We start from the raw sequence: 22,376 nt of genomic DNA, 5'->3' as shown, positions 1-22,376 counted from the left end.
CTTTAGAGTCTCCCTCTATCAACTGCTGCTACTTATTAATTTTATGACTTTGAGCCCATTTATTTTCTTTGAGCATCATTTTATTTCTTTATACAATTGTGATAATAATGAAAATAAAGCTACTTATATGGCTGATATACAGATTAAATAATATATGCAAAACTCTTATCAAACACTTAGTAGTAGCTAAATAAATAATAGCTATTGTTACTTTTCTTTTTCTGAGTGTCTTTTGGCTAGCTTGTACCTCTTCTAAATCCTCACCATTGTGAATAATTTTTCTTTCTCATAATACCTTTATCTGGGTTTGATATCAGTGTTCAAGGGCCTTATACAAGAGTTGAGGTGCTTTCCTGTTTTCTGTGGTCCAATTTTTATAACATAGCCCTCAACAGATTTTTAAAGGTTTATTAAATTTTATATTTAAATATATTTGGGCCTGGTAATGTATGTGTGTGTGTGTGTGTGTGTGTGTGCGCGTGTGTATGTGTGTGTATGTTTATATAAATTTCTAACCACATATGTGATATCTTTATTTATAATTGTCGAATCAGAGTTTCTAGTTCTTCTCAGGCAAGTTGTATTTTTCTACAAAATTGTTCATATTATTTCACTTGTAAAACAACTTGAACATTTAAGTCAAATTAGCATGAAGTATTTCATAGTATTCAGTAATCACTTTAAATGTCCAAATAGATTTGTTTTTTCTTTTTAATTTTATTTATTTATATCTTCTTTTTTATAATAAAAATTCCCAGAGATTTTTCTACTTTGTCATTTAAAAAAAACAACACTTAATTTTGTTGACTGTCTTTACATTTTTGTTTTTCATTTCCCTTATGCTCAGTATTATTGTTACGTTTCAGCTTTTACATTTTTTGGTTTTACTTTTTTGTAACTTTTCTAACGTCTTGATAATTTTAATCTTGTCTTTTGTTTTTAGCATATTAACTTAAAGTTGTACTTTGCTCCCTGAGACTGTTTAGCTGCATTGCATGAGTTTTGATATATAGTCATGCATCTCGTAATGGCAGGGATACATTCTGAGAAATCCATTGTTAGGTGATTTCATCATTGTGTGAGCATCATGGAGTGTGCTTAGATAAACATAGATGGTATGGCCTATATACACCTATGCTGTATGGTATAGTTTTTTGCTCATAAGTTATAATTAATACAGTGAATGGAGCTTGCAAGACTGGAAGTTGCTCTGAGAAAGTTAGTGAGTGAATGGTTAATGAATGTGAAGGCCTAGGACATCACTGTATGCTACTGTAGACTTTATAAACACTGTACACTTAGGCTACACTAAATTTATAAAAGTTTTATATTTCTTCAATAATAAATTAACCCTACTTACTGTTAAGTGTTTTACTTTATAAACATATTTTTTAACTTTTTGAATTTTTTGTAATAACACTTAGCTTAAAGCTCACATAAATTGTATTGCTGTACAAGGTATTTTTTCTTTGCATCTTTGTTCTATATTTTTTCCATTTAATTTTTTTAACTTTTTAAACTTTGCTAAAAACTAACAAAAATGCGCACATTAGCTAAGGTCTACACAGGGTGAGGATCATCCATATCACTGTCCTTCACCTCTACTTCTTGTCGCACTGGAAGGTCTTCTGGCATAATAACGTGCGTGGAGCTCTCATCTCCTGTGATAAAAATTCCTTCTTCTGAAATAGTCCCTGAAGGACCTGCCTGATGCTGTTTTACAGTTTTATGAGGTTTTATCAGTTTTGGAAAAGATTTGTCATCATTTCAGATATTGCTTTTTTGTCTTTATTTTTTCATTCTCAAATACTTATTAGATATGTTAGAGTTTTTTATTTTGTCATTTATGTCTCCTAATCTTTTTAAAAAATATTTTCTACCTCTGTTTTATGGTAGGTAAATTCCTTGGAATTATTTTTCAGTTCAGTAATCCTCCCTTTAGCTCCATTTAATATGATACATTCTCACTTCAGATACTAATTTTAATGACAATTTTATTTCTATAAATCTCTGTATATTTATCAAATCTGCCTTTTTCCTAGTTTCTTTTTTTATTTTGGCCCTTAGATTAGTTCCTTAAGATTGTGCCCTATTTTGAACTTAATGTTTATATTTCATTTAAAGTTTTTCATCTGCTGACTCATTTATGGATGAACCTTTCTTCGGGTTTGATATTTTTGATATATGAGCTCTTTTTCATTGGTGTTTGCATTTTCTGTGAGACTCCCACATGACCTGAGTTGTTGAAGGTATCCTGCTAAAGTGGATTTGTTTCTTCTAGGTATTCCAGATCTATTAGGAGGTTGCCATTCTCAGTGATTACAGTTCTTGCAAACTTTATTTGTACCCCTAAATTTCTCAGGTTGTTACTGAGCTGGATGATTCTCCTGGGAGGCTTGTGGTAGAATCATAGTAATGCCAAATACCCTAGCTCTATCTTCTTGATTTCTAAATTCCTTTCTTATGAAACATTTTAAAACTTTTATGTATATGATGTTTATGTATTCATACAGAAATGTTTCTATAGGACCTTTATATTTCAATAGAAACATTTCTGTGTGAATATAGCCTGACATTTTAAAGAAAACTCTTTCCTGTTTCTTTGGCTTGAATGCCTTTTGTATACCTTTATATTTTAATAGAAACATTTCTATCTGAATATAGCCTGGCATTTTAAAGGAAACTCTTTCCTATTCCTTTGCCTTTTCTCCAAGGCATTTCTGGCTAACTCTCTCCTTCATTTCTTTTGGGTCTTCACTTGAATGTGATCTTTCCATAATTTCTTTGCTGGTCCCCCTATCTAAAATTTCAACCCCAACTCCCAATCCCATCATTTACTTTTCCCTTCCCCTGCTTTATTTTAATTCCTTAGCACAGATAATTGTCTGTCATTCTATATATTTATTATCAGACATCCACAACAAATATATATAATCTCCATGAGATCAGAAATTTCCATCTGTTTTGTTCACTCCTAAGTCACCACCACTTGGAACAATGCCTGTCACATAGTAAGTACTCAATAAGCATTTCAGAATAAATGAATGAAATATCCAATGGTTGTATATTGTGTGCCTTGTCCTGAAATAGGTGGTGATGACAAAAAAGAAAGAAAATAAACCAGATTCTAGCCCTCATGAAGACGATGGTCTTGTAGGGAACATAGACTATTAAAATCACAGTTTATCACCTGTGATTGACAAAGACTGTGAATTCAAATGAACTCTTGATGAGCTTATTGGTACCAGGTAGATATTCTCTGAGAAGTGTGGGGATGGGGTGATTACTTTTGTTATGCAGTGCATCTCATACTTGTTCTGTCTGAATATTGACCAAATAATACACACACACATATACATACACAGAAAAGATAATGATTTAGACAGAAGACAGTTTTAATGAGGGAGCTGACATAAGTTTGACCAAATTAGTAAGAATACTGTAAGCAACTAAGTATGAAAATAGAATTTCCAGTGAAGTATTTTTGGTACCAGTTTTTTCTTCCAGGGTTGGTAGCCACTGTCTGATGAGCACAAAATGCAAAAAATTGGCCTAACTCTACATTCTGCTGCCTTGTAATTGTACCTAAAGAGCAAGAACACATTTGCCTTTTATACTTCTGCAAGTAGTACATAGAAAAGGATATGCTGTTACTTTATTATAGTAAATAATAAGGTTCATGGCTATATTTACAAAGGTTGAGTTTTCAGCATGTGAAATGATGTGAAGAATGTTAAATCTCTAATATGTGTTTAATGTACATTTCAGTTGATTTTTCTCCAACTATAATAGTAGCAATTATTTTATTTATATGAGGGGAAGGCTACATCACCTAAGGGAAAAGCTAATAGATTTCTTGGCAGTTTTTGTATCATGTTGAAATCTTTTTCCATTTCTAACTGCTGTGAAATTGTCGCTACTCTGTCTTACACATTTTTTTTTAATTTATTAACCCTAACACCTACTTACTTTTTTCTGCATTTAAGCCCTTATTTCATCTATGTTTTCCTACCTAAAATGTATTATCCTGGTTACTTGATGAAGTTATAACTCGATCTTGGTGCAGACACTGGCTGGCCAAGGTAAAGGAACTAATCGACAGTGAGCCCTTTCTCCTAAATGCCATAGATAATGCTAATAGCTACTTGTATACATATAATCTCATTAAGTCATCATAAAAACATAAAATTTTATATAATATAAAAATTTTATATTATATAAAATCCCTTCATTTTAAATGATTAATTTGAATATTAGAGATGGTATGTATGTTTACCTAGGACACATACCTAGTAAGCTTTAACTCAAGCCCAAAACTTCTAATTGAAAGTGGTTGCCGTTGTTGTGATTCCATTGCTTTTTCTAGATACTATTCCTTCATCCTAACTAGAATTGCTTTTGAAGTTTTTCTACCTTGCCTTTGATTGAATGGAATTTACAATAAAAGATTTTCTGCATCATCAAGGCTTCCACAGAGTTCAAATGAAAACACGTTTTAGGGGTAGCTGTTAGCTGCCTAGTTTTATAGTCTCTTGATTGAAAGCTACTGCTCTAAATTTACTGCTCATATTTTTGAACCCATACATCTGACAAATACTTATTAAGTGTTGACTGTGTGTCAGGCACTAAACTAGACCCTGGGTATAGAGTTTAGTGAATAAAGTAGTGTGGCCTCTATGGAGTATACAATCTAGTGGGAAAGAAAGAGATAATAAACACATAAGCCAATAAGCACACCAATAATTTAAACTTTCATATATGCCACAAAAGAATAAAATAGTGGAGGTATCTGTCTCAGGAACCATAGCTAGAAGAAGTTTTTTAGAGAAAGTATAAGAACAACATAATTGGTTAGGAACTGCAGAACTCTTTCAGTGAACTCTGTGTAACAGCTTCTTCCATACCATGTATCTGTTAACAGGTAGAATTTGGATGACTCACCCTTGTCCAATGTGGGGCCAAACTAACGAGGCTTTCTAACCTGGTGTTAACATTTGAGACTCAAATCCTCATATTTTAAGTTTGTACTGATTAAGAGGAAAAATAGGTAGAAAAACCATAAGAAAATAGATTGGAAGATTAGTCCTTTAAAGATTGGAAATAACTTGTTTACGAATGTGATTCCTTAATTTTTTATGCAGTATGAATTTTCTTAATCATCAAGAATACAAGCTAACACAATTCATGCAACATTCCTTTAGCCAATATTTAAGGCCTACCTACCACATATTATGGACTGTGCTAAGTAAAAACTACAGATGTAATGGTGAATAAGATACAAATGCTTGTCCCCAAGTTTACAGTCTTATGTAAAAGACAATTCCAGTGCAATAAAATGATTATTATGACAGATTTAGACACAGGATATCAGATTCTGGAGGAGATAATATCTAAACTAAGACCCCAGGGATGTATACAAGCAGGCCAGTAAAATTTTCACATTTTCTGAGAATAAATCATTGATTTCAATAGCCATAACTTCAAGTTGAGAATATTTTGAAAATATAATTTTTAATATTTTCTAAATTTTAGGTTCTTAAATACATTTTTTAATTAGCTCTTAAACTTTTATTTTAAAAGTTGTGAAGTTTAAGTAAAGTCATAAAAACCCAACAGCTATTTTCTCTAGAATATGCTGTGAAGTGTGGATTATAGGACAATTAGAATTATTAACACTCAGTGTATTGTAGGTCAGGTTTCTACTTGAGAGTTCAAATTCATCATGTTTATACATGAAATTTGATATTAAATTGTTTCATTTTAAGTGGTAGCCATTAATACTAGAAAATTCAAATTTTGCAGTTTTTGTAAATAAGCTTTAGTTTTTCATGGATTTTGTAGCTTTATTACAGCTGATCTGACCTAAGGTCTAGACAGATCAACTGTGCCCTTGGGTTAACGGTGTTTATCATATGATTTCCTTTTCCTTCCTTATTGCACTTTATCTGTTTCCATTTCACAGTGTTGATAAATAGATAACTGTGCTCTTCATATTTCCTCTTTCTTATAGGCAGATAGCTTTTCAAAATGAAGGGCCAGACCTAGCTCAGTAATTTACAAAATAAGCATAAGTTTTTCAAGCCTACTTGACAATTTATAGTTCTCACTCTTCATAGGACTTTCTGTTGAGAGAAACCACAGAAGCCAGGCACCTCAATTTTCAAAAGTAAAATTGGCTTTATTGATGAGTAAAGTGTACATTTTGTAATAACCGTATAATAATGATACAACATCCAGCTCTGTAGTGGGTCCAGAAAGACTAAATACATATTAAATAAAATAAAATTATTTTGGATTACATAGTCTTCTCTCAAAGTATCAAATTTAAATGTAAAGCACGTAAAATAGTCCTGTGGATGCTTCCTCAGTCATGGTTGAAATTGTTTTTGTTTAAATTTAGGTTTAGAGCTCTTTTATGGAGTCACTGTACCCACAGGCCCAGGTGATATCCTTGTTAGTACTCTAAGTGAATTAGCAAGTAGATTTATCAATGGCTTTAGGGGCATCTCTAACGAGGCCCAACTGGTATGAAGAGAAGATGAACTATTTCTGTATTCTGTAACATAGAATTGAACCTATCCCACTGGAGAACACAGCTGTGCCAACCTAGAAGTAAAAAGAACTACAAACAAACACTCTATAGTATATCTGCATCTGGAATGGTGCTAATAGTAACTTCACCCAATGTGACTGAAACAACTCTAGCAATTACATGATCTGTGTGGGAATCTGAAGACACACCACTTAACAACTCAGGATCTGTGCTGTCCTTTAAATCAAAACACAAATAAGGACTAGAACAACATCAGTATGCATCCATTTCTGTCTTCCCAGCCATAAGAAAAAAACTGACTAACATTTTTTTTACTTAGAGTTGCAAACCTCATATATAAGGCTCTGGTCATCCGCAGGATCTCCTTAGAATACATAAAAAGGTGATAAGTGCCTACATGTGATTGCTAAGACCATCACACGGCACCTTGGTTCAATTGTTGAGTAATTATATTCATTCTGTCTTTATTTTCCTTTTCCTGATTGTTTCAGTTAAATGTGGAAAATGATCCTTCATTTTTCACCCAGAGAAGTTCGGCAGTATTGCTGCACGTATTATTTAGACTCTACTGCCTTTCTTTTCAGTCATAGGAATGGGGCTTAAAAGTGCTAGTTAGAATTGTTATTGTGGCTATTACTATTGTTGCAGTGTTTCCTGATTCAGAAATGTTCTGTGAACATCGAGCACATGACTGGCTTTTGGATGAGCTGCTGGACTATAGGGTGATGTCTTGAACAAGCCTTCTTTATCTCCTTACTCCTTGCCTAGCTTAGTCCCTTAGCTTAAAGGGACAGACATGCTTTCCCTTTTCATACAACTATGATAGTACTAATAGTTCCCTTTTATCAAATGCTTACTTCATGGCTGGCACTGTGCTAGTTCCTTTATATGGCTATAACATAACCTGCGTAGACAACCTCATAGGGTGAGTAACATGATCACCATTTTACAGACAGAAAATTTAAATTGCTTAGGATCACAAAACTAAAGATGGAGAGATAGAATTTGATTCCAGGTTTGTCTGATGGCAAAAGCTAAGTGCTTAACTACCACCCTACGTCATAACTCTACTGCTTCCCAGAACTCTGAGCCCCAGTCTATGGATCATTGATCACACAAATAGCTTCTTAGCTTCTCTTAGTGTTTGTCACCACTTCACACAGGTTGACCCCATTGACCTCATGTTGGAATCATCCTGCAGCACTGGCCTCAGAAGGGCAATGCTGATTATGTTTACAGGCCAGCAGGAAACTGAACTGCTATTGAGAGAATCTCTATGTTGGATCATTTTATCTGCATAACAAAAGTGGTTTGCGCTATCTTCTTTTCTTTCCCTGGTGGTGTTGTGATAACAGTGTCTTTTAGCAGGATTAACCAGTAACTAACTTACTTGCTTTGGTTTCCAATAAATAAGGGCAGCCTGTTAATAATTGTGCATGTGTTTTATGTGGCCTCAGATAAACTGAGACAATCTTACATATCTGCATTCCAGATTGGGTCACTATTCCTTCATACTTAATCTATTATGTAACTGTCCATTAACAAAAAATAGATCACATAAGGAAAAAACTTAAATACTTAATTTGCTAGTGCATTAATAAGTGACACTAATACACATGACTTTTTATTGTTACCTAAAGATAAGTGTTTGCTCAGAAATATAAAAAATAAACCTGCTGTATGTTTTCTTGCTTTAAAATGTACCAAATCTGTCACAAATGCTTTGAACTGTATTGTGTTTACATCTTTATGTGAGCTGGGTCTAAACATTTTTTAGTGTTTTTAAATTGTGAGCTCAATGAGGGTAAGGTGTGACCCAATTTATCTGTTAGCACATTGCAATGCCAAACACAGCACCATGCAGGTAGTAGATGCTCACTGAATGTGATTGAATTAATGAGTAAGTTAGGCTGTACTAGGTTGAAGAGATTTGCAGTCCTAAATTATTCTTGCCATCATTTCACTCTGCATAATAAGTAAAGAAGTTTTACTAAGATGATTAAAAATGTGTTATTGAATTACTTGTGTAGATTCCAAAGCATTGGGACAAAAAAGACCCTGGCTATGCCCCTTTGAGGAAGCAGTGAGGGTGTTTCTCACTGTAGGCACAGTTACTGGGTTTTATTTGTGGCTGAATTAATTTATTTCTCTTAGGAAGATTACATTTATGAATTCCATATAGCATTTTATAACTTTTTCCTTTTACCCCTACCCTGCCTACTATTATTTTTTCCTATTATAAAAGTCATGCTTATTGTAGAGAATTAACTATATATGAAAGTAAAAAGAAAAAATTAAAATCATCCAAAATCTTATTATCCAGATATAATCACTCTTAATTCTTTGTTTTGTTCTTTGTTTTTTCTTATTCACATAATTTCATACTGTCCATGTAATTGGTACCCTACATGTTTATATAATATTTTAGCATCATAATACTATAAATTTGCATTTTTCCATAAAATTTAAAATATTCTTTAAAGTACCTTTTTAAGTTTTGCCAAATATTCCTTTATATAGATGTGCTATGCCTTATTTATTTTTCTATTAGATATTTAGGTTGCTTATAGTTTTTTACTATCATAAAAATTATCTTTTTTACATAAATTTCTGTTGGTTTTCTATTATGTTTGATTCCTGGGACTAAAATTACTGAGTAAAAACTTTGAGTTCTTGATACATAGTACTCAGTGGGTTTCTAGAAAGTCTTTTGTAATCCACATTCCCATCAGAAGTATACGAAGATGCTGTTTTATTGAGCCATCATCAAATTATTACCTCTATATACTTTTAAGCAAGTATTATAAGTAGACTTACTGACTATAATGTGTTGCTGTCGTCGACTGTGCTCAGAAGAACTACATAAATTAAACATGTCAGTTTGCTTTCAAAAAGAATTTTTTGTTTTGTTTTTGAGATGGAGCCTCTCTCTTGTCCCCCAGGCTGGAGTGCAATAGTGTAATCTCGGGCTAGTCTCGAACTCCTGACCTCAGGTGATCAGCCCACCTCAAGCCTCCCATAGTGCTGGGATTACAGGCGTGAGCCACCGCGCCTGGCTAGAACTAGGAAATATTTTTAAGAGTACTAGTAGTTCCCAGGCAGCATTTTGCAATACAGTTTCCACCTAAAACCAAATGTTTTTCAGGTCTAATTGTAAACTGCTACTTTTGTTTAATGTGGACTTACATAGTCTTCTGTATCAATACCTACTTCGCTGGCAGTTTTGTCAAAGTGTGTTGGGTTGAGGCATTTTGCATTATATCCGATGTGGTGTTAGCATTCCTTCTTGTAGCAATCAATTTGATTTCTATTTGCTGTTGTAACTCAAAGTTAACGAGCATTCAAAGTTTACTTTCATTTATTCATGCATTTTTTTTGTGGACTGCTCTACAAAAGCATCTTTCTTCCTCAACAACATGCTATCCAAACTGAGTGCAGATGAATCTGAGTAGTTTCATTTTAGAGAGCAGCAGTCATATTTGTATTAGGAAGGCAATAGTCTTGGAAGAATACCAAAAAAAAAAAAAAATCATTTTAAAGTGTTTGCCTCGTCCTCTAGTGAAAGCATTTGCGTTTCAGAGGCCATGGTGAGTCAGAGTCCCTTATGATACACTGCGCTTATGATACACTGCTAAGGGACTCTGTGTGTGTGTGTGTATGTATATGTGTGTGTGTATATATATATATATATATTCAGATATATGAAATATCCTATAGGGAAAATATTGATAAAAATAATTTGCCTCTTTATACACTGAAACTTTTCCTACTTCTCTGCAGGAATTGTTGCAACATAAATACTGGTTCCAACTTAGTAAATTAATTTTTACTTATATGATATATTTCTTTTACATTTCAGAATTGATAAATTGCAAGTTTGTGCCCCATAGCTGCACAGGTATGTATATGAATTACCTATAACTATGTCAATCTATATATTAACTAACAAGTTATAATATTTTTATGTATTAAAATTGCTTGTAGACTTCATAATGTAAACATGTTAATTCTTGATTACTTACAGATAATGACAGCTTCAAAGGATAGTACATTTTATACATATATTTTATTTTATTCTATTGTAAGAATCAAGTAAACATTTCTAAGATTTGATGAGGCAGAATAATTTTAATTACAAAGCATTCATCTGGTGAAGAGATTATTTTATGGAATTGTACTATTAAAGTGAATGGTGATGTGGAGTCAGACCATTGCAAAACCACAGTTTTGCCATTATTGTTTTATTTAAACTTTTTTTTTTTGCTGCTTTTGAGTTTATTTTCTGTGATGGTTGCTTTAGGTATGGAGTGGTTGCAGATGTACTGTCTGCTCCACTGTCTCAAGCACTAGACGAAAAGGGAAAAAAAAATGTTTGCACCTGTTTAAAATCTTAACCATGCGGTGTTGTGGTTCCTGGGCAACAGGCAGGAATTCTCAAAAGCTTGGTTGCACCTGCTCAATTGTTGCTTGCAGCTGTGTCATATGAGTGAGAGCACAGAGAAGCTTGTTAGCAGTGTGCTTGTGCTCTTACGTATTTTGTGTACTCTGACTCTGAAAGATTCTTACTTGATGTAGACCTTGAACTGTTACATTTGTTTATTCTAAAACTCATTGGTTTTAGCTTCTAAATATTTTCTTTAAATCCTCTGTTTTATGACTCAAATTTTTTTTTTGTAGCTGTTGACTGCCCTAGATAATGTGTATGCCAGCTTCTCAAAAGAATACCTGGGAGAGTAGATCTCTTCAGATAACTGGGTTGATAATAATTTTTGTCCTGGTAGAGACATTTTGTGTTTGGCTCAATTTCACCGTGTTGGCAGCCCCACTGTGTGAGGCTGGATGTAGTTATTGATCCATTTAGCTGAACAGATTTGAAAGCATTTGGCTATCAGTGGACACATGGGGCATATTCAGAAAATTTAAGGGTATATTGTAAGATAATTTCTTAATTTGTGCACGTGTTTCTGTTGCTTTTGGGGTAGAAGTGAGAGAAAAAAAGTGAAGATTAAATAGTAATTCTAAAAAAGGGGCTAAAATCCAGATGTAGATTTTATGGAATATTATTCTTTAATTTAACAAATGCTAGATGCTTGGTATTTTTTCACAAATGTTACTGGTAATGATATTAAATTTATTTTAGTTATGGCTTTGTATGTTTTCTGACAGATATCTATATTTTTGATATAGACAAGCTATTATAGATTGTATATTTTACTAATAGGCAAAGTTCTATAAATGCAATAAAAAGCTGCAACTCAATGTTTAAGATATTTAATTAATGTATTCAGTAGGCTCAAATTTCTAATATTTAAAACATTCAAATGACTTGCATTAGTCTCCTTAATGTATTCTTTTAAATGCTAAGGAGTTTCCGTTGGTATTTAGTAACATAAATCTGAAGTCTTAGAGTTGGTGTATCTTTTCCTTTTATTGGCCCATTTGGAATCCTTTTTTGTATTTTTAACAAATCACTTCGGTATGAATTTAATTAACCTCTTTGGAAGTAGGAAACACAGTACAAAGGTAAGTAGAGGATTGCCACAGCCTCTTATACAATGCCTTGTACATAGTAGTTGATCAGTAAATGTTGAATGAGTACATTTATGAATAAAACATTTCTGGAGTTGTATTAGAAATAGAGGGATTGTGTCCTAAAATCTTATTACTTATTATACAGTTTAGATGAGTCTTGATGGACTTACTTTAGTTCTCATTCTGCCAGTTACATAGATATGAGAATACTGATAAATCTGTCCTTAAAATGAGAAATTAATGTATAAGAATCCTCTTTGACTATTTTAATGAAGAATTGAAGTAACACTATTTGCAATGTGTTTTAAACTAACTTTTACTTACTAGAAGAAGTCTGTATGTTATTCCCATTATATACATAAGGCTGAGGCATTAATGGCTAAGTTACTTGTCACCTTGGAAATACTTTGCAGCATAAAAATAAACAAATCTTCTATGTTATATGGTTAATGCCTCGTCTTTCCTGAGCACTGGCTTATGCTCTCTCCCTCCCTATCTCTACCTCACTAAAACACAAAAATAAAATGTGTGTTTAATTCCTTTGGGTCAGTTAAGATCAGAATATTAAAAAATCTGTAATTATTTTTCTAAGCAAAAGTAGTGGACCCTGTGTTTACTGTATACATATTTATAATTATGGTCTCTATGACTCACTAAATTTTAACTATAAATAGAGGTAAAGCCAAGCAAGAGTAGAGTCAAAATAGAGCAGTTAAGACTTGCTTTAGATAGATCATTCTAATGTTCCATTTTGTGTGGCGTAAGCCCGTCACATAAGATTGGCACAGTTTACATAATAAGCCAGTATCTATTGCATTAAAACCTTTTGTTTAGGCTTCTCAAATTTTAGTACCACTGGTTTATGACACATGTACTTTTAGGCATGGAACTACCTTTCCTCTGGGAACAGTTTTTCTTTTACCTCAGTTTACACCAGTGTGCAAGAGGCCAGTATCAAGGACATCAGTTTTTTCCAGTGAACCTTAGTGTGGTAGATTGAACTCTATCTCTCTGTCAGTCTCGATATTAGAAATTAAGAGATGAGCCAATAATATATATTTGCTAGAATATTAATCATTAAACTAAACAGATAGTAGCAGCTTTTTGAGGGTCCTGTACAGGAATTAGCCTGGAATCTCAAAGAGGGAGGAATCCTATGCCCTAGGATTCCTGAGCATTATTGCAGGTTCCCCTGTGATTTCAGGGTTAAGGAAATAAAGAAAGAAAATCCACATTTATTGAGAACATAGCATGACTAGATATAATTTCTTTTTTCCCCCTTCTTTCCCTCTCTCCTTTCCTCATTTCCTTTTATTCTGCATGGTGAATGGATGTCTGCTGTTTGCTAGAAATTGTGCTAGGCTAGATGAATACAACAAAATCTTTGTTCTCAAGAGGATACAGGCTAGTGAGAGACAAAGATATATCAATAGAGTTCTTTTTGACTTCACCACTTATTATTAGTATGGTCTCAATCAAGTTATCTAATCTTTCTGTTCTCTTGTTTACTCATTTTTAAAACTGGGAAAATAATAGTATCTGTTGTCTGAGAGTTAATGACACACTACATGTAAGATTCTTAGTCCGCTGGTTGGCACATAGCAAGTACTGAAGAAATCTTAGCTATACTACTGTCATTTTTATCACTACCAGTTCCACCGCCATCACCACTACTGAAGTTTAGACTCTGAAAAAAGAACATCTAATTGCCTGGGAGCAAGGATCCTGGTTGGGCATTATCACATAGATTGTACTCAAAGGTTCTATACAAAGTTACCTCTGCTTCCGTGGCCTTAGAAGATATAAAAATCATGAAGCAGTGTACTGAATCTAAAAGACCTTCATGTGATATTTTTATTATTTTCCCCCAATTATTGTATTGGGGAAAAATACACATAACATGAAGTTTACTATCTTAACTATTTTTTGGTATACAGTTCAATGGTATTAAATACATTTATAATGCTTGCACAGCCATAACCACAATACATCTCTATGTAACACTTTCGTATTGTAAAACTAAAATACTATACGCATTAAAATATAACTTCCCATTTCCCTCTGCACTCCCACCCCCAGCCTCTGGCAGCCACCATCCTAGTGTCTGTCTCTGTCATTTTGACTTCTCTATGTAGTCATATAAGTGGAATATTTCTCTTCTTGTGTTTGGCTTATTTCACTTAGCGTAATGTCCTCAGCATTCATCCATGTGGTAGTACATGTCAAGATTTCCTTGTTTTTATGGCTGAATAATAATTAATTGCATGTATATACCACATTTTGCCTGTCCATTCATTCATCAGTGGACACTTGGATTGCTTCCATGTTTTAATTATTATGAACAATTCGGCTATGAATATAGGTGTACAACTATCTCTTTGAGAACCTGCTTTCAATGCTTTTGAGTATATACCCAGAAGTGGAATTGCTAGATTGTATGGTAATTCCATTTTCATGTGTTCTTATAATAAGATTAATTTCATTTAAATTGAATAAAGCCTTTAGGTTGTGTTTGTGAATAGCATTGATTTCCTCATAAGGAGAATAAGTTGAGTTAGGTTTAGCAAGAACACATCTACTGCTTATGTGAGTTCAAACGCATGTGAATACCTTAAATAAATCAGCATCTTGGAACCCAGTGATGCACTTAGGATATCTAGATTGTAAATCTCATGCTTGAGTTTGAATTTAGGAGCTTTGGATTCCCTCCCACTGACCTTTACCAAAAGTCTAGCTCCATTATTCAGTAGCTGTGTGACCTCATCGAGGCTGGCTGAGCTTACCAAGCCTCAAGTTTTCCTATATATAGTATGGTGGCAACGACACCTACCTTTTTAATGGTGGATATGTGGATTAAAGTAAATTAGGTATACAAAATATTTTGTGTACCACTACCACCTATGTATTATTGCATAGTAGTCTCTATGTATTATTTTTTCCTCTCTTCTCTTGACAAAATATAAAAATTTTTATAATGAGTAGTATAGGAATTTCAAGGAAGTATGGGACACATACATTAAGAAAGTTAACTTTGGTCCAATTATGGCTCTTGTGATATCTGTTGCTTATCTCAGTTCAACATAGTTAGACTCATAATTTCTAACTATACATGCTACATTTCTATAGAAGGCTAGGGCTGTTTAAAGAAAAACTTAAGATGGGAATGTTCACACTTACTTCAATGTCTGTTGATTATGGAGGTGTGTCTTGCAATAGAAAGCCTGTTGACATAACCCAGAGAACTCTCATCCCTCTTCTGAAATTCAGATACCCTTAAAAGCAGTCTCTTGCAAATGATGAAGAACCCATGCTTGATAAGTTACTTTCACATGCATCAAAATGACTTAAAAGTGGTCCTGTTGGTAATCTAAGCAGCCTCAGGTTTAGTGAGCATAGTTGTCAGTGCATAAACCTCTGTGTAAGGTTTTATTTTTTCTTGAGAAGGAAATTAGTGTGGTAAGATTTTCTGATTTCCTTCTATGCAAACTCAAAAGTAGAAAAGTGGATTTGTGAATTTATATGTATGATTTTCCCTTAATTATCTTTAATAATAACTAGATGATCTTAATTATACTAAACCATTTTCCTCTGCCAGGCTGTTTATATTGCAGCAGTATCTTCTTGAACAGCAATCAGAAAAGGATTCTTTTAGAATAATGGAAACATCACTAGATAATATATATAGAATTGATTATTACTCACCAGAGGTAATACAGACCTGCCTAATATCAAATGTATAGTTTCGACCATGATGAATCAAGGTAAATATTGATGATTAATGGAATTTTTATTTAGTTGGGAATATTACAAAGGACCACAAACTTGATGGCTTAAACAGAAATTTGTTTTCTCACAGTTCAGAGGTCTGAAATCAAGGTTGATTTGCCAGGTTGGTTCTTCTGAGGGCTGTGAGGGAAGGATCTGTTCCAGCCTTTCTCCTTGACATGTAGATGGCCTCTCCTTCCTATGTCTCTCCATGTTGTCTTCCCTCTATAAGTATCTGCCTCTGTCCCCAGGTTTCTCTCCTTTTATAAGGACATCAGTCATATTGAATTCAGGCCCACCCTAATTGTGTTATTTTAACTTGATTACCTCTCAAGTAAGATCACATTTGGAAGTACTTGGGGTTAGAACTCCAACACATGCTTTTTTTTTTGGAGGGGTTGGGGAACAAAATTTAGTTCATCATAACTGGGTTAATAATAGTTAACATTTATCGAGTGACTTTCACGTTCCAGATGCTATATATATACATATGCACATTTATGTTAGTGTATATATATATATATATATATGCATGTAAGTATATATAGATATGTAATATCCAATATATGTGTGCATATATGTTTTATGATCCTTGCAACAGCCCTATGTGGAAGATGTTATTTCCCCCATTTTGCAGGTGAGAAAACAAAATGTCAGAGAGGATAAGCAATTTGTCCAAAGTCATATAGCTTGTAAATATTCAATGCTGGTATTTGAACCCAGCATCCCATGCTGCATTTTAAGTGGATAAACCTGATAACAACTCAGTCAAAAGCCCAGAGATACTTTGAACATTTAAGGTTTTTGTTTTTTGTTGTTGTTGTTGTCATTAGGACTTGTGTCAAGGGACATTTTATCTATCAAAAATGGTGCATAAATGCCTGATCACTGACTGCCGACGTGTTTACTCCTGAATTTTTTACTGACAATTGTCTTTGAAGGCTTAGTGTTTTAGCGCTCCTGAACCTGATAAAGCTTTTGGACAGGATGGAATCCGAACATAGACTGCAAGGGTTGATTCTGGCCCCCATTTGTATGGATGGCACTGAGAGACAAGTCATGCCCAGAGTCTGCTACTCAGCACATGTGCTTTCTACTCTCCTTTTCTCTCACTCCCTCCCCTTCCTCATCTTTGTTTTTTCACTATTTACCAGGTAGCTTGTGATTTTTTTCTTTTATCCAATCTTTGCCGTAAGTGATAAACATTGAAAGGGGATGGAGTGAAGAGTCACAAAATTGAGAACATTTCTGCTTACATGAAAGCCAGTTCACTTGTAGGTGTGTACTACACCCTGGCCACAGGCTTATTGTTATTGACACTAAAGAGCAAGGCACATTGTGTACCTTACATAAGTTTTCCAACTTACCAATGAAAACAGTTTGTTTCTCACTTTGAAGTTTTAAAGCAGAACTTGTTCATGACCCAATTTCACTAATAATTCTCTTAAGTAACCCTTGTACTCATTTAAAGATTTTTTTCCACCCACTGTCTGTCTAGCCTGGTTTAAAATTTTTATATATGTACTTTTAAAAAATTGATTAGCTGGAGAGCTGCCCATTCCTCTGTGCTGTATAATAAGGATTTTAAAACTGCACACTGAATTCTGTATAGTGTAATTAAAACTGACCCACATTTGGACCTGAGTACACCAGGACTTAGCCAAACTTGCCATGAGCTGAGTTCTGGTGGCAGATGGGAACTAATGAGGACACACTCCACTCCAGAATTTCCCAGCTGCTTGGCCCTTTTTTGTACAAACAAGGTTTGGAGCGAAGTCCGGATCCCAAGAGCATGTTCTGTAAATGTGCTGTACCCAATGATTTGGGAAATGTTCTCACAAAAATTGGGCTGTTTCAAGGTATCCATAAGGCCTCGGTGACTTTCAGATTTAAATTCAAAGAGGCCTTTTGTGCTTTCTACAACCAATTTTTAATTTTAAATTGAATAAAACATCGCATTCCCCCATCTTTTCTCTTATGCCTGGTGATGGAATGATCACTTTATATCACAACCTGGAAATTTGCAGGTCGTTATCTCAGAGACAGTTGTACAACAGGATAGACAAAGTCTCCTTGCAACCTATGGATCTCTTCAACTAGTTTGATGTCCTGGGACTATTCAGGCAGATGTAATTGAATCAGTTTGAAGCAGCTGTAGCTGGCATGTGGTCTCTCAGATTGCTAGCACCTGCTTGTTTTTTTGCAACTCACTAGAGTGAGAGAAGTGCCAAAACCAGCACTGGTCTTGGAGCAGATAAAGCACTCCAGATCTTATATCCCATTCCCCTTCCAACCTAGCCACATCATCACTGGTGCCAAAATTAATAAAATCTCTTTTCATGATTAAGTCTGAGATATACTTTTACTTCTCATTCTTGTCCGTATTCAGATCCTGACAGTACTGACCATGCAAATCCAAAAAAATAAGGGAGTATAATGGTGATCAGGTGGCTTTGGGGCTCTCTTATCATTAGACAACTGGGTAGCCTGTGGTTTGCAGAATCGTTTAAATGAATGCACCAAATTCATTTGCTGTTCCAGCACAGTCTTATTGGCACAGAGAATAAGCAGTTAATGTATAACAAACTGTGAGCTGTTATGGAATATGATGAATACACTTCCTTAGCAAGAGGGAATGTAAAGTGGAGCTATCTCTCTAATACAAGGTCTAAACTAACCGCCATGGATTTCTGCAACACTTACTATGTGCAGGAAAATGAAGTATACTAAAAGAGAGATACAAATTTTAGGACATAATAAGTATGTAAAATATATTTTGAAATACACAGATTTGGATTTTTTTTTTCTGGAGACGGAGTCTTGCTCTGTTGCCCAGGCTGGAGTGCAGTGGCGCTAACTCGGCTCACTGCAACCTCCACTTCCTGGGTTCAAACAATTCTCCTGCCTCAGCCTTCTGAGTAGCTGGGACTACAGGTGCCCGCCACCACACCCGGCTAATTTTTCGTATTTTAGTAGAGACGGGGTTTCACCTTGTTGCCCAGGCTGGTCTCAAACTCCTGAGCTCAGGCAATCCACCCGCCTGGGCCTCCCAAAGTGCTAGGATTACAGGTGTGAGCCACCACGCCTGGCTGGATTTTTAAAAAATGTTTAAACTCATTTAAAAAGTAGTTATCTTCTCTTTGTTTCATTTTATTATTTGGCAGGCATATATTTAATCGTTAAGTGTTATCAATATCCTAATGTTGAATTTGAATCTGGTCATGATAAAGACAACACATTTACTTACATTTTATAGCTTATGTTACAAAGTTTTTCTAAAATGGGTTTAATATTGATAATATTTTGAGAGAAGCTATGATACAAATGGAGTTGACAAATAATAGTCATAAGAGTGAATTCTAAAATGGTAATTTATTGTCATCAGCAGATGCCTATGTTGCAAGGCATGACTACATGCTGTCAGCATAGAGAAGTATCTATGGTACTGACTGCAAGAATCTTATGATACTTGAGGAGACATGATACAGGTCTTTTAAAAAATAAAATAAGGCACTCTCAGTGTCAGATTGCATGCTGTAGAACTGGATTTGGTGTAAAATGAATGCTACAAACATTTTTTTTGTAAGTTAGGCAGTCTAGTTGTGAAGTCAATGTTCTAAATTCAGCATCCCCTGTCTCCCCTTCACTGTCCATGAGACAACACTAATCTATTATGGCTGTCTCTGTCACTACACCAAAACTTGACCTCAGAGTCCGTCTGAAGACAATACTTTAGACAACCATTACCAATTGTTGGAAGTTTCATGTAATAGGAAACCCATTTGCTATTGTTGAAAAAAAATCATTAATGTTTTTCTCCTCTGCCAGACCGTAAACTCTGTGAAATGTGATAATATTTTATTATTTTTCTTCTTTTTCTTCTTTTTTATTATACTTTAAGTTCTAGGGTACATGTGCACAATGTGCAGGTTTGTTACATATGTATACATGTGCCATGTTGGTGTGCTGCACCCGTTAACTTGTCATTTACATTAAGTGTATCTCCTAATGCAATCCCTCCCCCCTGTCCCCACCCCACGACAGACCTGGTGTGTGATGTTCCCCACCCTGTGTCCAAGTGTTCTCATTGTTCAGTTCCCACCTATGAGTGAGAACATGGGGTGTTTGGTTTTCTGTCCTTGTGATAGTTTGCTCAGAATGATGGTTTCTAGCTTCATCCACGTCCCTACGTTACTCAGACCATCCTATCCGAATTAGATCTCCCATATGTTTCTGTAGGTTCTTATTGTTTTCATTCATATATACAATTTACTTCACAGTTTTGGGTGCAGATTATCACTACCAAGATTCTGTATGAGGAGTATAGGGGAACTCAAAGAAGATTTTGTTCTTTTTACATTTATTTAAGTACACTAATTTAAGAAGCTGATTTTTATTTTTATAAATACTGTGGTGCTTTCAACACTGGCTTGGAGGAATTTCTATTTTAACTGCAGTATTTAAGAATTTTACTGTTAATACATATCTCTGGTTTCAGGGAATAAAGAGACAATATAATAGAGTAGAAAGAGTACAGGGTTTAGAAATAGAAGAGAGGGATTTAAGTTTCTCTGTTATCACTTTTTGGCTATGAGATATAGGCAGCCCTTCGTGTGCTTTTACGCTCAGTTTCCTCATCTGTAAATTAGAGATGACAACATACCAAAGCACTTTAAAATTAAAAACATCTCTTCTTCTTCCTCCTCTCATTAGTCGTCATAATCATAATGCTATTCTGAAACCATGTAATAAAATGTGGTCTTCTCTATAGATCCTTTTTTTTCTACCACTTATTATTTGCTCTAGCTATTGCAGATTTACTCTATACCTTGAGTAGAGCATTATACTAATCTAAAAAGAAGCAAGAATTCCAGAAACACCCTATAACCTAGTCATGGCTAATATTTACTGTTGAGTTATTCGCACCTCAATAACAATTCTCTGTCATTTGTAATATAACTGCTTAATATTAATAATTTATATATTAAAAGTAAATGTTTTATACCAACCCCAAACAGTGCCTTTTTATGATTTATTTTTTATTCACTCATTCATTTAATTCAAATTATTGTAGCTACTGACACAAATGTATTCACTTTCTACCTGATTATATAGGAATACCCTAATTATCTATATTCACATCTTACTGAACTTATAAAGTGTTAGGAGACCAGTGTCTGAGAAAAAAAGTCAAATATAAATAGATTCATTTCTGAGTTGCAAGAACCTTTTGTTCCCACCTTTAGAATATTTGGTGACTAATTAATTACTAATAGTAATTAATGCACACCTCTTAAGTTAAAAAACCAAAAGAAAAAGAATTTGATATTGCAGTTTCCTAGGAAGTTAATGTTTTCATTCTTTCCTGCTTTAAACATGTAATATCTAATAGTTAATATCTGCATGTATCATCTTTATGGTTTTGAGAGTCTTTAAGGGAAATTATGAATACAATTTCTATTTTTCTAAACAAAAGAATTTCTGTGCATTAGGGTAAAAATGTGTGAATAGATATTTCACACATTCATATTTGTGTAAAATATATTTTCAAAATATATTTCTTAAGCTATTTAAAAATATATTTTAAAAGTATTTGAACTTTTTACACTATATTTCATTTTTATATTTTGTTAAGCATATCAAAAGAAGATTATACCACAGGTTATGACTTTTTAAAGGTAAAACAATTAAATAAGGTAGGACTATCTGAAATTTAAGATTTAAGTGTAAGCACATAACAATATGCACAGAAAATAGAGATATTGAAAATTAAGTAAAATGTTGCTTTTATAATGGCTTAAATTTGTGTAGCAAATAGGATAGCTGAGTTTAGTATTACTTAAGAAATGGTTAATTTTGTATATCAGGAGACAATTCAAACATAATCTTTAATCATGCTGGTCAGATGCTTCAAACCATGATCTGTATACTTATTAGGGTCTTTGCCAAGTCTCATGATAGTATATACTCTAGACCAAAATAAAATTGATTTCCCTCTATGTAAATTTGTTACTGATATTATATTTAAATTTCCATTGATGAAAAATAGGTATATTTACTATCTGAATCAAGTTCTTCAGGAACATAGATAATTTTTTATTTGAGAACTGATTTATGTCCAATTAAGTAATTTCCGGAATACTTTTGCTATTGATCATATATCATTGTAAGATATTAATTACATCAATATACCACTTGGATTTTTAAAAATATAAAGGCCTCACTTTGTCACCCAGGCTGGAGTGCAGTGGCATGATCATGGCTCACTGCAGTCTCAACCTCCCAGGCAATCCTCCTATCTCAGGTTCGCAGTAGCTGGGACTACAGGTGGGCACCACCATGCTCAGCAAATGTTTAAATTTTTTTTTTTTTGTAGAAATGAGGGTCTCACTATGTTGCCCATGCTTGTCTCAAACTCCTGGGCTCCAGCAGTCCTCCTGCCTCAGCCTCCCAAAGTGCTGGATTTACAGGCATGAGCCACTGCACCCAGCCTATTAATTTTTTCTTTTCTTTTCTTTTTTTTTTT

At 34.1% G+C, this 22,376-nt stretch overlaps 1 protein-coding gene across 13 annotated transcripts in view; it reads left to right on the top strand.

Moving 5' to 3' along the window:
- Positions 1–22,376, top strand: part of ZBTB20 (zinc finger and BTB domain containing 20) — an 833,136-nt gene that overhangs the window by 241,444 nt on the left and 569,316 nt on the right. For all 13 annotated transcript variants that reach the window (XM_063630087.1, XM_063630085.1, XM_063630084.1 and 10 more), the window contains one exon: positions 10,413–10,451. The gene's annotated coding sequence lies outside the window, so the exon portion shown is untranslated. The remainder of the gene's footprint in view (positions 1–10,412; positions 10,452–22,376) is intronic.

This window comes from Symphalangus syndactylus, chromosome 21 (assembly GCF_028878055.3).
Source record: "Symphalangus syndactylus isolate Jambi chromosome 21, NHGRI_mSymSyn1-v2.1_pri, whole genome shotgun sequence".
In the NCBI taxonomy this organism is placed as follows: Eukaryota; Metazoa; Chordata; class Mammalia; order Primates; family Hylobatidae; genus Symphalangus; species Symphalangus syndactylus.
Note: the sequence above shows the minus strand (reverse complement) of the source record. Positions and strands in the feature narration are given on the sequence as shown.